The following is a 13,775-nucleotide window of genomic DNA, read 5'->3' as shown; positions in this document are numbered from 1 at the left end:
AACAATCCCTTGCTCTTAAGCACTCAAGTCGTTTATTTTTTTGTCCTACATTTAAGAGACACAAACAAAACAAAATAAAAACCCAAGCTTTCCCCCCCTCAAAGCCTCATAATCCATCATCATCTATTCCCCGGATAATACCAGGTTATTTTTGGTCTCAAGCTACTGGAATTAGTATCAAAACCAGTCTCTCATGTACTAAACCCAGATGGCAGCAATAATCCAAACATCAGCAACAGGGCACACAGTCTCTAGTTTTCCTTACAGATTAAAAGAGCATGTAGTATGTTCTGATCCTTGCTATTTCAAAAATTGCGTCTTCCTTCGAATGCATAATGATTTCCCTCCCCCCCCTTATTTATTGGTAATAAAAAACCTGAATAAGAAACAGCAGCTGGATTTTTACAATGTATTTTAATAACAAAGTATCTTAATAACTGCTCATATTCCTAACAAAATGTTTTTCAACATTCTGTTACAAACCACTGGCAGGAAAGGGTGTCTAAGAACTCTTTTCTTAGACAAAGACTGCTGAAATCACCTTGAAAAGTTCAAATGCATTTAACAGCCTCAGGCCATATACTGAAGCCATTGATGGCTTTCTTCCTTTTGAATATGCTTGCAGGAAGAGGGGGTGGGATAGAGGTACATTTGCATTAACACTTTGTTAAGGGATCTTTAAAATAGACATGTTAAGTATCTTCCTTTTGTTTCACTGTTTCTGATAGCATCATAGTATCAGACAGACTCCTTGTGTCTCCAGTGTCTTTGCATGGCAACAGTTCTTGCTGGATTAGCATATGGTGGTAAACAAACCTTTGATCTTGAAAACTACAGTATTTTAAATATCAGGAAACTATATTCACCAGAGTCAAAGGTAAAGGTAAAGGGACCCCTGACCGTTAGGTCCAGTCGTGGACGACTCTGGGGTTGCGGCACTCATCTCGCTTTATTGGTCGAGGCAGCCGGCATACAGCTTCCGGGTCATGTGGCCAGCATGACTAAGCCACTTCTGGCGAACCAGAGCAGTGCACGGAAACGCCATTTACCTTCCCACCGGAGTGGTACCTACTTGTCTACTTGCACTTTGATGTGTGTTCGAACTGCTAGGTTGGCAGGAACGGGGGCTGACACAATGGCAGCTCACCCCGTCGCGGGGATTCAAACAGCCGATCTTCTGATCAGCAAGCTCTAGGCTCTGTGGTTTAACCCACAGCACCACCCACGTCAAAGGCTATGGGGTAACAAAAACTATACTACTGTATTGCCATTCTTTCTGTCAGACAATGGGATATTCGGTACAACTTCTGCTATAGTTACAGTTACGGGTAGGTAGCTGTGTTGGTCTGCCATAACTTCTGCTATGTCAGTTCAGATGAGAAAGCAAAAGTCTTCAATATCTTAAGATATCCCTAGAGATATAGTTGTGTTAGTCTGTTGCCACAAAAAGCACACTCTTGAGGCATTTGAAAAGCTAACATGTGCCACAAAAAATTTAAGGTGCTACAAGACTCTCTCATTTTCTTTTTCTGTGTTTAATCATCATTTTACTAAATTTGTATGTCATCTTTCCTCCAAAGGAGCACTGGATAGCTAGTGTACACGGTTCTTTCATTTCTGTATGTTATACTTACATGATATGAGGTGTGGGTGAGAGACTGCGACTGGTCCTAGGTCACACAATGAGATTCACAGGTTGAGTGGAGATCTGAACATGGACCTTCCTGGTCCTTAGCAGACACTCCAAAATCACAACACCACACTTAACTCAGCTTTTAATATGGCCAATCCATGTTTCCAAATGAATTGTGATGGGGTTGAAAGACGCCTGCCCACATGCCTCCAGAGAGATTTCTGGGGGATGAACAGCATGGTAAGAGAAACTAAGGAATCGAAGAAGAAGAAGATGAAGACGAAGACGAAGAAGAAGAAGAAGAGTTTGGATTTGATATCCCGCTTTATCACTACCCAAAGGAGTCTTAAAGTGGCTAACATTCTCCTTTCCCTTCCTCCCCCACAACAAACACTCTATAAGGTGAGTGGGGCAGAGAGACTTCAAAGAAGTGTGACTAGCCCAAGGTCACCCAGCAGCTGCATGTGGAGGAGCGGAGACACGAAACAGGTTCCCCAGATTACGAGTCTACCGCTCTTAACCACTACACCACACTGGCTCTCAGAGGAAGGGACCTCATAACCTGCCATAATTATCCAAATGAGTTAGTTGCCCAGGTAAGGACTTTGCCAACCAAAATGCACACCTCCAACCTGTGTTGCAGCTAGGCCTTGCACCTTTACCCTTCAACAGAAAACCTATCCCCTTGACTAGAAAGGAAAGCCTTTAGGAAGTCATCCCAGCTCTTGCTGCCAGCCTAGGATAGCCCCTCTCTCTGACACAGTCAACCCAGCACTCCACCTATTCAGTAGCTAAGGAAATCTCCACCCACCCCACAAACACAGTATGCTTTGCCTGTTCTGTTGTACTGCATCTTTGTATTAAGGCAACAAACTATATTGCTTAAGCAAAGCATGCTTCCTGAGCTTTATTTCAGCTTTACTATATTGTGGCATTCTTTCAGGGCATAATCTGAGCCAGATTCCACCAAAACCTATATAAATTCATGCAGACTCCAAAAGTGCTTTAAGGGCTGAGCTCTAAAACATGTAAAACAACATAAAGAGACTGAAGGGCACACATTTCCCTCACATTTTGCCCTCACTTAGTATGGATTAGAGAAGGTCCGGTCACAGTCTCAACCATTCTCATTTTCGAATAATAGGCACCACACTCCAAATATGTGCTGGCACCTTATACTGCAAAATGATGCCAAGAGGATGACAAATATCAAACCAGCAAAAATAAATAAATATTTCCATTCACAAACATCTACTTTGATCCTTTTTTCACAAGCTTCAACCACACACAATGGAACTATCATGAAAGCAATGGAAAACACCACTTCCTTCCAGCCAACAGAAGTGCAGTGACAAAATTTGGTGCCTTCCACAGGCAGCCAGGTTACTAAAGATGAAAAAACAAATTCAGCTCTCTGTTCAACACTAATTGGGAGGCTTTGGACAAGTCTCTCAGACTGACCTTCCTACCTTACAGGCAATCAAGAGGTACAATGTTCTGACCTCGTCTGAGAAAGGGCAAGAGACCAAAAACAAAAGCCCACACCATTTGCAACCTTGAAATAGGTAGTCTGCTATCTCTTATTGTAAAATCAACCAGAGGCAGTAGTTCTTGCTCAGCATAACAGCTTTTACAATTTTGCATACAGAAGCCAGCATACCCTACAATTTTCATAAAAATATATAATTTCATAGAGGTTCATAAAAGCTCAAAGTCCAAATCTTGGGAGCTTCGGGGGTATAAATGTAGGCATCACATCTAAAAGTTGGGCAACAGATGGCAGGCCCAGATTCCCTTTTCTTGGGTAGACCCTGTCAGCTGATTCGGAATATGCTTCATTGGGTGCCAAGTGCTATCTCAGTAGTCAGTAGTCAGAGTGCTGAAATTCAGTGTCTGTCCTGCAGCAATTCTCTAATTCTAAACCTAACCTACTTTACTGTGTTATTAAAAGAATAAAAAAAAAATAGAAGGGTTAATGCAGATTTTTTTTTCATTTATCTCCCCCCTCCCCCAATATATAGTACACCTCAAATATGTAACAGGACAGAGGTACAGAATCAATATGGGAAGACAATTATAGGCTCTTCATTTATGGTGCAGAAAAAAGGACGTTCGAGAGAAAAGCAAATTTAAACATGCAATCTAACAACTTTTTTTTAAAGCATACAGAGTGTGCACATCTTCCAATTGCTCTCCACAGATCCGCAGCAGAGAATTGATGTACCATCCCTTATAAGAAATGTGTCCTGTGTAAACATATTTGTAGCATCAGGTGGTGGATTCAGTCAGCTTGCTCATCGAGAGGGTGTGGCATCAGGCATTGCTTTCCATACAGTTTCTTTCTTCCTAAGAATTGAGCATGCTGTCAGTGATGACACAGATATAGCAGTCCTGTGTCCATCTAGAACACAGCAAGAAAAGCATGCTTCCTCATTTTCTAATGGTAGACTTGTGAATAATGACACCAAGAATACTGATGGCATAACAGGTTTTTTTTTTTGCCCATTTCATTATGTTGCTTAATAAGTCGCTGTATGTTAAGTATGATAAGAGTTTTGTAAGCTGCTATCCATCAACCATAGCAACACTAGCAGCACCTATTGAGTCAAATATAGCCTTCAGAAAGCTAGTCCTGTGGTGTGTTACAGTAGAGTTACGAAGTTCTAGATAGAGGTTTTTAACTACATGGGCAGAATTTCCAGTTTCTAGATGCATTGCTGGTACTATGGGTTATCATTTGCAAAATGTAGAATCATAGGAACTGTGGAGTTGGAAGGGACCACGAGCGTCGTCTAGTCCAACCCCCTGCAACGCAGTAATCTTTTGCCCAACGTGGGCAATCCACAACCCTGAGATTAAGAGCCTCATGTTCTATCCATTTTGCTATATGAAACATGCATCTTGGGAACAAACCATATACTGGGAAACCATGTGATGCCTCCTTTATGCATTAAGTTATTGCTTGCATCTCATTTAGAGGTATGCTTAAAATATTCTTGCCCCCAATTTGGCTTCAGTTAAAATCCTCTACTCACTTCATGAAAGTTTTGCCCACTACTAGATAAAATTTGTAAGCTGATCCCAGACCTTGGAATAAGGTGAGGAATTTTTTTTTTTTTTAAGAAGCAAACTTGCTTCAAAGAAGGTAGATGGGGAGGTGCTTTAATCTTTCATTTCCTGCGCTTTCTGCCTGCTTTGGTGACAAACTCACTGAACAATTGTCAACATAATGGGACAAGGCCTGTTGAACAGGCACATTGACTTAACAATTACTTTTTCATCTTCACCCCCCATATTTAGTCCATGGGGTCCTCCAAATGACCTATTCATTTTCCTTGCACAAAGCTTACATGTAGGTTAGACTCTGTCTGGTCTTTATTGAGAATCCATTCTGATTTATTTATGGAGGAATTACATGAAAATGAACATTCATCCCAATTTGTTTGCAGGGTGTCTACACATCTTTCCATTAGTCATTCATTTACCTCATCCTTTCCAATGCATTTGTTTATGACTTTCCAAACCACAAAATATCCATTTGTTTATAAGTGGGTTTGTTGTGCCAGAGCAACAGAGCACTTTAACAGCACAAACCTAAAGTTCTGATATGTGCTTGGCTCTCTCCTGCAAGATATGAACAGTCTGAAGGCACCCCATGGTCAGGTCAGGTTGCTTCTCCCTGCCCCCATCAACAGAAATTCTGGTCATGTTTGGCCATTTCTCAGCTATACCCTACAGTTTTCTCCTCTGGTCTCCCATTGTCTCACCAGAGTTCCCTTACATCTATCCAGGACTGTGCTGTCAAATAATTCATCTCTGTAAGAGATCTGACCACATGGCACCCTACATTTAATCCTTCCTATCTACTCCACATGGGAGGCGCTGTGGGTTAAACCACAGAGCCTAGGACTTGCTGATCAGAAGGTCGACGGTTCGAATCCCCGGGACGGGGTGAGCTCCGGTTGCTCAGTCCCAGCTCCTGCCCACCCAGCAGTTTGAAAGCACGTCAAAGTGCAAGTAGATATATAGGTACCGCTCTGGTGGGAAGGTAAACGGTGTTTCCATACACTGCTCTGGTTCACCAGAAGCAGCTTAGTCATGCTTGCCACATGACCCAGAAGCTGTACGCCGGCTTCCTCGGCCTGTAACACAAGATGAGCGGCGCAACCCCAGAGTTGGACACAACTGGACCTAATGGTCAGGGGTCCCTTTACCTTTACCTATCTACTCCCCAATCCTACAGAATGTCCTTGTCCTTACCTTTACATCTATCTATGTTCTTGCTCCCTTATTCTCTGTACTGTTATATCTCAATACTTTCCTGTGATCTTCACTCCTCCTGTTACATTCCCCTCAACCACCCAAATGTGTCCTGCTCCCTCAAAAGACTTTGGCCTTTCTCCCCCATATGCTTGGAACTGCCTCCTAGAACACCTGCATGATGTCAATCTGTCACCAGTTGTTCCTTTGCAGCTGTGGTTTGCATTCATCACTGTTTAAATCTGGCACCAAATGAAAGTCATGGCTGCAAAGGAACAATCAGGAGCACACTCTAAGCTTTGCACGCCTGATAGCTCCCCCCCCCCCCGTGCCAGACATCATATGCCAGTTGATGGGTGTGGCCACCTGCCTGTCAATCCACCCAATGTGGGTCACAGAAGGTTGGCCACTTCTGGTTCCCACCCTTTGGCCAAAAGGGTGCTCTCCTGTAACTTAGCTTAAGCACATGTAACCAACATAATATTTATTCTCTGTTAGCCTTCCCTTACTTCTGTCCCCTTCCATTTTCTCTTTGTTCAATTTCCAATTGTAAGCTCCTCAGGAAAGGGATCTCTGCTCTTCTAAAAGCATCACTGTGGATGATGACAGTATAGAAATGATAATGATAAAATGGCACATAAGGTTTCCCATGGCTTGCCAGAAGTGAGGAATGAAGGATGAGCTTTGACACATGTTTGTGCATTTAAAAGACCAATGACAACAACCACAAAAAGTAATTGACAGGTAGGATAATGGATACTGTTAGGATGAGAACTTATCTCAGTGTAGAGATGAGAACTGGATAGCCCCCAAATGTCCTAGAACATGAAGAATTGCCATTCTCTGATGAAAATAGGGACTTCCCATTGCATGATGATAATTTTACTATTTATACCCCACACATCTTACTGGGTTGCCCCAGCACTCTGGGCAGCTTCCAACATATATAAAAACATAATGAAACATTAAAAAAAAACCTTCCTTATACAGGATTGCCTTCAGATTGCTCTGGGGTTGGATAATTCCATATCCTCCAACATATCTCCAATGAAAATAGGGACATCCTGGGAAAAGCAGGACATTCTGGGATCAAACCAGAAACTGCGATGTCTCTGGAAAATAGGGACACTTGGAGGGTCTGGGAGAACAATGCAGAAAATGAAATGCCTGCTCATTTTCACTATTTTGGGTGGGACGGGGGACGACGACACATATCAAACTAAGAGTATGAAACGGCAGCAATTTTTTGTTAATGTAGCTGCAGCACATTTACTACTTTCCATGGCAGATCTGAACCCCTTAAATGCTCTTTCCTTCTCACTGTGTCACTTAAAATTATGGTGCAAGCACAGAGAGGGGAGGGGAAGCTTTATCTTACCGTATTTCCCTTTACAGCTACAACCTTGCCAATGCAATACAGTACTGAGAACAGGGGGGAGGAATAATATGGGTTCCATATGGATGACATACCTTTTGGCCTAGCTGACATTTCAACATTTTGAAACAATGCACATATTACAGATGTAGTTAATTTGGTCCTTACTGCAAACCACGACACATACAGTAAATCATCTTGTAGGTTTCCTCCTCCCACATTCATAGCTGTGTGTGCAGAACAATTCCAATAAGCAGCAGACCAACTGACATAAAATGTAGACCGCAAGCCAGTTGTTAGAATGCAATTCCAGTCTCTAGAGAGTTCCTTTAAGTAAATAGAAGGAACAACATTTTGGAGGGTTGGAGGTTTATAGCCGAAGCGGGTTTAATGCTAATGAAGGCAAAAGATTTCTTATCAAATGTTACTTCAGTGAATAATAGGAGAAACCTCTTTTTTTAATGGACAGTCTGCTTCTTCTAAGGCTTCTGTCTCTGAAATTCCCTTCCTTTTCATATGCGATTTCATTCAAAAGGAGTACTTTCAGGAAATTCCAACAATATTTTCCAGTCAATAATGCAAATATTCTATTTGACCAATTCTTACTAGAATATGAAAATAATCTGGTAATCTACATTTGTAGTAATCTACACCAGGGGTCAGCAAACTTTTTCAGCAGGGGGCTGGTCCACTGTCCCTCAGACCTTGTGGGGGGCCAGACTACATTTTTTTGGGGGGGCAATGAATGAATCCCTATCTCCCACAAATAACCCAGAGATGCATTTTAAACAAAAGGACATGTTCTACTCATGTATAAATACGCTGATTCCTGGACCATCCGCGGGCCGGAATTAGAAGGCAATTGGGCTGGATCCGGCCTCCGGGCATTAGTTTGCCTACCCATGATCTACATTTTGGAAAGCCGACAAGCAGCATTTCAGGGAAGTGCTTTATTTTCACAATTTCTTTATTGATTATGCTCTCTACCAAGCTAATGTACAGGCCAAGAACTTTGAAAAGGTTGTCCAGATTGTGTACAGATGAGCATCATATTTCACACAAGTGATGTCAACACAGACTTGGAGACTGATCCAGGAAAAAGAAAGAGCTTTTTCAACATGTGTAATGAAAATGCAATATCTGTGTTGGTTAGAATGCTCTTCCACACTACAACCACTTTCTCTATCGCATTCATAATGATCATATGTTCACATGATTAGCAGAAGAGAGACTCAAAGGAGATTTTACCCTAATAATGTTTTGTGAACAATGACTGCTCTCTCACTCCTTAAGTGCTAAGGTGTCAAGGCATTTGTCCAGCTATCCAGATGCAGCACAGCAAAGCTTTATTTCTCTGAGAATAGAAAGGTGGTTGAGCAGTTAAATTGCCCAGGTACTTGGGGTGACCAAAAACTAAATTTAAAAAATCTGTGGGATTATCTCATCATCCCAGTAATGGAAAGAGTACCGGACTATAACTTTGGATACCCAAGTTAAATTCCCCTCTCAGCAGTGAAGATCACCTTCAGTAACTCCTCCTCAGTCTAACCTTCCACATCAAGTTGTCTTATGGATAAAATATATGACGAAGAGCCATATATGCCATCTTGAGCTCCTCGGAAGGAAGGCAGGATATAAGTGTAATAAATAGATAAATAAACTCAAAGAGCCTAAGCCATTTCTGGATCAATATGGCAACCGTATCTTCTTTATTTCTACTCCAAAAAAAGCCATCATAGGGTCATAATAGTGCAAACTTAGGTAAGGTGTGTTTACCAGTGCCTAACATTTCTGATGAATTTTAAGAGTCAGCACAGACCTATATACCAGGCATGTCCAACAGGTAGATCGTGATCTACCGGTAGATCACTGGACGTCTGTGGTAGATCACCGGTAGATCAGTGGCTCCCCCCAAAGAAGCTAAAAAACTTTGGCTCCCCTAAAAAAAAACACCTCAACATCTTTGCCCTGCACCCCTAAAATGACCTGAACCACCAAAACAGGGCTTTCCCTCCTAAAAAAAGCTCAATGTTGCTTTCCTCCTCCCTAAAGATGCTCAACAACTTTTACGTGAACCCCAAAAAACAGGGCTTTCCTTCCTAAAAAAAGCTCAACAACTTGGACCTGAACCCCCCAAAAGGGGGTAGATCACTGCCAGTTCTTAACTCCGTGAGTAGATCGCAGTCTCTTGGAAGTTGGCCACCCCTGCTATATACAAACTTCCCAGCACTGTTACCTTCCTTGGGCAGGAACTCATTTCCACATTCCATACTCAAGAAGGTGCATATTAGAGCTAAAAACTAGACAGATACTTTATTCCTCTTTTATGAGGTGTTTGCAAACTCTCCTAGTTGTGTGTTATCTGCAAACCTAAGGATCCTCTCCACCTCAAATCATTGAAGATTGCTTGGTCCAGGACAGAGCCCCAACTTGAAACCTCCCTCACAAGTTTGATGAGAAACCACTGATGAATTCTCTTTGAGTATGAATTTACAACCAGCTGTGAATCAACTCAATGGTACAGTGTGCCCAGAGCTTTGATGATCTGCTTTTTCAGTCTCATCCCAACAGTGTTTTCCTTTAAAATATATTATTTCTATGGTCAGGTTTATATTTATTCAATGAGAACTTTATTGTGCCAGGAAGCTGGACAACAAAATGTCATTTAGCAATTGCTCAATAGGCAGATGTAATTAAGCAACTTATTCATGGCACATAGACACATGGCACATTATAATAACCAATAATGTATTGCTATTTTGCATTATCACATGCATATGCTAGACTAAAAAGTAGCAGCTAACAACCATCTTGAGGACATCAGATCAGACACAGTATAATGCATTTATACTAAGAATTTGCAGGAAGAGTACATATTCATTTGCTTACCATAGGCTATTGTAATCACACTGTTACAGGTGAGTAGCCGTGTTGGTCTGCCATAGTCAAAACAAAATCGAAAATTCTTTCTAGTAGCACCTTAGAGACCAACTGAGTTTGTTCCTGGTATGAGCTTTCGTGTGCATGCACACTTCTTCAGATACTTCTTCAGTGTATCTGAAGAAGTGTGCATGCACACGAAAGCTCATACCAGGAACAAACTCAGTTGGTCTCTAAGGTGCTACTAGAAAGAATTTTCGATTTTGTTGTAATCACACTGGTTAGCCCACTGAGAATATCTAAATGTTATAATAAATCTTATCTCAGGACTTTACTATCAGTTTGATAAACATTTCAGGTAATTTTAGTAGTGACTTTACAACCACATATCTTTAAGAACAGAATGGTAAAGATACTACAAACTTCCTTCCACACTTCCTGTATATAAAGAGCAAGCCTTCCTATTCTTTTATGATACAATACTGCCGTTTCCTGGTACCCTATTTTGTTACTCATAGAAAGGGTCCACAAACATGTATCCCCCACATGAAAGGGATTGACATCGATGTAGAACAAAGGAGTCATTTCCTCTAAGAGAAGCCCCACCACCACCACCATAAAAAACATTTAACTTGTTGCTTAATTTAGTACTACCATTGCAGATAGCATCATGGTGAGTGGCTCAGGGGAGCCACACAAAAAGAGGAGGAGGGAAAGGTAGCGTTGGCAGAGTTCCATCACTAGATCTTTTATTATCGGTAGCCTCAGCCATAAGGTTTTTTTTTTGGGGGGGGGACAGTCACAAAAGCCAAACTGATCTGGCAGAAAAGTGAGATGACAATAATGAATTATATAGATGGAAATAGGCAAGTATGCTGAAGTTTATGGCACAGCAAGAAACTAGGCCATATTGTGCAACATACTAGGCTTGTTGCAAATGCAAAAGAACTGATTTGTTCCCAATAATTCACAGTCTTCAAAAAGGAAAAAGAAAGCCAGTCAATAGAGCCCATGAACCTGCTTGTAGGTCAGCATCATCACCCAGAACTGAGGCTAAGTTGGAGTAGGGTACTGGGTCTGAAAAAATGACTTCTTGTGCCTTTGAGAACTGTAGAGCTCCAAAAGGACATGTTTTAACAGCACTACAAAGGGATGCATGTAGGTGAGGCCTTTCCCTTCAATAGACACTCATGGATAGGGACTCCATGCCTACTCCTTACCAGAGTCAGGACTACTGGTACTTTCCTTCTGTTCCTCAGTGACACATTCAGTCACAACCAAAGTGTTGATTTCAACTCAAGAAGTTTATTGCTGGTTTGGCCTTCCTTATATTGTGCAACAGTATAGACCATGGCAAAGGACTGTGGTAAGGAACAGCAGTATTGGAAAGCTGAAGAAAAATATAAAAACACTAGGAAAGTGTTCTGGAGTTGCGCCACACATTTATTACAGCAGAAAGGTAGAAACATGCCACTGTTCCTCTGTGCAAAAAAAATAAAAAAAATCCCACATATTTATATTTTAAAAACTTAAATTTAGGTGTTTAATTTTCACATTTTTCTTATTTGTTATTAATATTTATTACATTTATATACTGCCCTCTATCTGAGGAACAGGGCAGTTTATGATATAACTGGAGATTGTGTACACTGGGTATGAAAAGGGGGAGAAACTATCCCAACTCCATGTCTGAATTCCATGCATGTTCAGATTCAGTGCACTTTGTGTAGGCTTTCATATATTTGAAATGTATGAACACTAGAATTTTTAATGAGGTGTCACATTAAAAATGTGTGTGTGTTCTCTGTATTTTTTATCATGTTTTCTTAAATATATTACAGATGGGCTTCATAGAACATTAGCTGCAAATATTACTAGATCCTGTCTTCACATGCAGGGGAAGTCCCTAACGCACAGAGGATTTGAGACTCATTGGCTACCCTCATCTTGATCAGCCAGCCAGTTGAAGCCATTCCACTGGTATGGCTTTTGTTGCATGCTGACAGCTTCTAGGAGCCACAGGTGAGAGCTGAGTGCAGGGTGGGGACCAAAGGTGGACAAGGAGCAGGTGGCCGTGCACTGCCACTCCACCACCATTCTGTACCTAGCCTTGGTCCACTGCCTGAGTCACGAGAATCGCTTTGCCTCACTGGAGGAACAGCCCTGCACCCAGTAACCTGAGTAATTTGCTGGAAGGTGGTATATTCCTGTTTATTTCTGGACTCAATTTAAAATGCTAGTCTTAGCCGATAAAGCTCTAAGAAACTTTGATTATGAACACAAGAAGATGGAATCTTCTTTGTGGTCACACCATTATGAATCATTGTTGAGCAAGGTGGGGATATCTTAGGTCTGGTGACCAAACACAACCCTCCAAGCCCCTCTCTATCCAGCCCTTGGGACCCTTTCCAGGCCATGTTTTTCACTGATGCTTCTCTACAACCAAACAGTCTCCCAACCACCCAGTGCTTTTGCCTGGCGGGATTGTTTCTGTGAACTGAATACTTCTTGCTTGCCTGAATGGAGGGTGGAGAGTGGAGAGGTGTGGCCGTGTGTAGAAATTTCTGGCTTTTGCATGGCTGGAATGCAGGGGTAATGTGCAAATGAAAGAGTTGCATCTCTTGCTCCACACACTTTTCGCAACTGACCTCACCCACTTCTCCCAAAAGCCTAAATTGTCCACATTTAGGCTGAAATAAGGTTCCCTACAGGGGACGCGGGTGGTGCTGTGGTCTAAACCACAGAGACTAGGGCTTGCTGATCAGAAGGTCGGCAATTCGAATCCCCATGACAGGGCTTTAGGTTCCGTTGCTCAGTCCCTGCTCCTGCCAACCTAGCAGTTCGAAAGCATGTCAAAGTGCAAGTAGATAAATAGGTACTGCTCTGGCGAGAAGGTAAATGGGGTTTCCATGCACTGTTCAGGTTCGCCAGAAGCAGCTTTGTCATGCTGGCCACATGACCCGGAAGCTGTCTGTGGACAAACACCAGCTCCCTCAGCCTATAGAGTGAGATGAGCGCCACAACCCCAGAGTCGTCCGCGACTGGACCTAAAGGTCAGGGGTACCTTTACCTTTAAGGTTTACCTTTACCTTTAAGGTGAGAGCCAGTGTGGTGTAGTGGTTAAGAGTGGTAGACTCGTAATCTGGGGAACCGGGTTCGTGTCTCCGCTCCTCCACATGCAGCTGCTGGGTGACTTTGGGCTAGTCACACTTCTTTGAAGTCTCTCAGCCCCACTCACCTCACAGAGTGTTTGTTGTGGGGGAGGAAGGGAAAGGAGCATGTTAGCAGCTTTGAGACTCCTTCAGGTAGTGATAAAGCGGGATATCAAATCCAAACTACTTCTTCTTCTTCTTCTTCTTCTTCTTCTTCTTCTTCTTCTTCTTCTTCTTCTTCTTCTTCCTCCTCCCTACTGCTATTGTGAAGATTTGCCTGGCTCTTACCTGTTATCTTTCATATTGAAATTATTTTTATTCAAAAAGGCTTTTAATATCTCATTTTGCTACTGTGTTCAGTGATTTTCCATGCCTAGTTTGTAACCTGCTCTAGCAGAAGGATGGCATATAGATACAAAAATCAATAATGAGTGCGTCGTATGATTTCTGGCAACTCTCCACCCCATGAATAGTT

General features: G+C 42.1%; 1 protein-coding gene across 1 annotated transcript in view; it reads right to left on the bottom strand.

Annotated features, from left to right (window-relative positions):
* MAPRE2 (microtubule associated protein RP/EB family member 2) overlaps positions 1-13,775 on the bottom strand; it is a 97,719-nt gene that overhangs the window by 48,340 nt on the left and 35,604 nt on the right. The gene's annotated exons all lie outside the window — the stretch shown is intronic.

Source organism: Lacerta agilis, chromosome 7 (assembly GCF_009819535.1).
Source record: "Lacerta agilis isolate rLacAgi1 chromosome 7, rLacAgi1.pri, whole genome shotgun sequence".
Taxonomy (NCBI): Eukaryota; Metazoa; Chordata; class Lepidosauria; order Squamata; family Lacertidae; genus Lacerta; species Lacerta agilis.
Note: the sequence above shows the minus strand (reverse complement) of the source record. Positions and strands in the feature narration are given on the sequence as shown.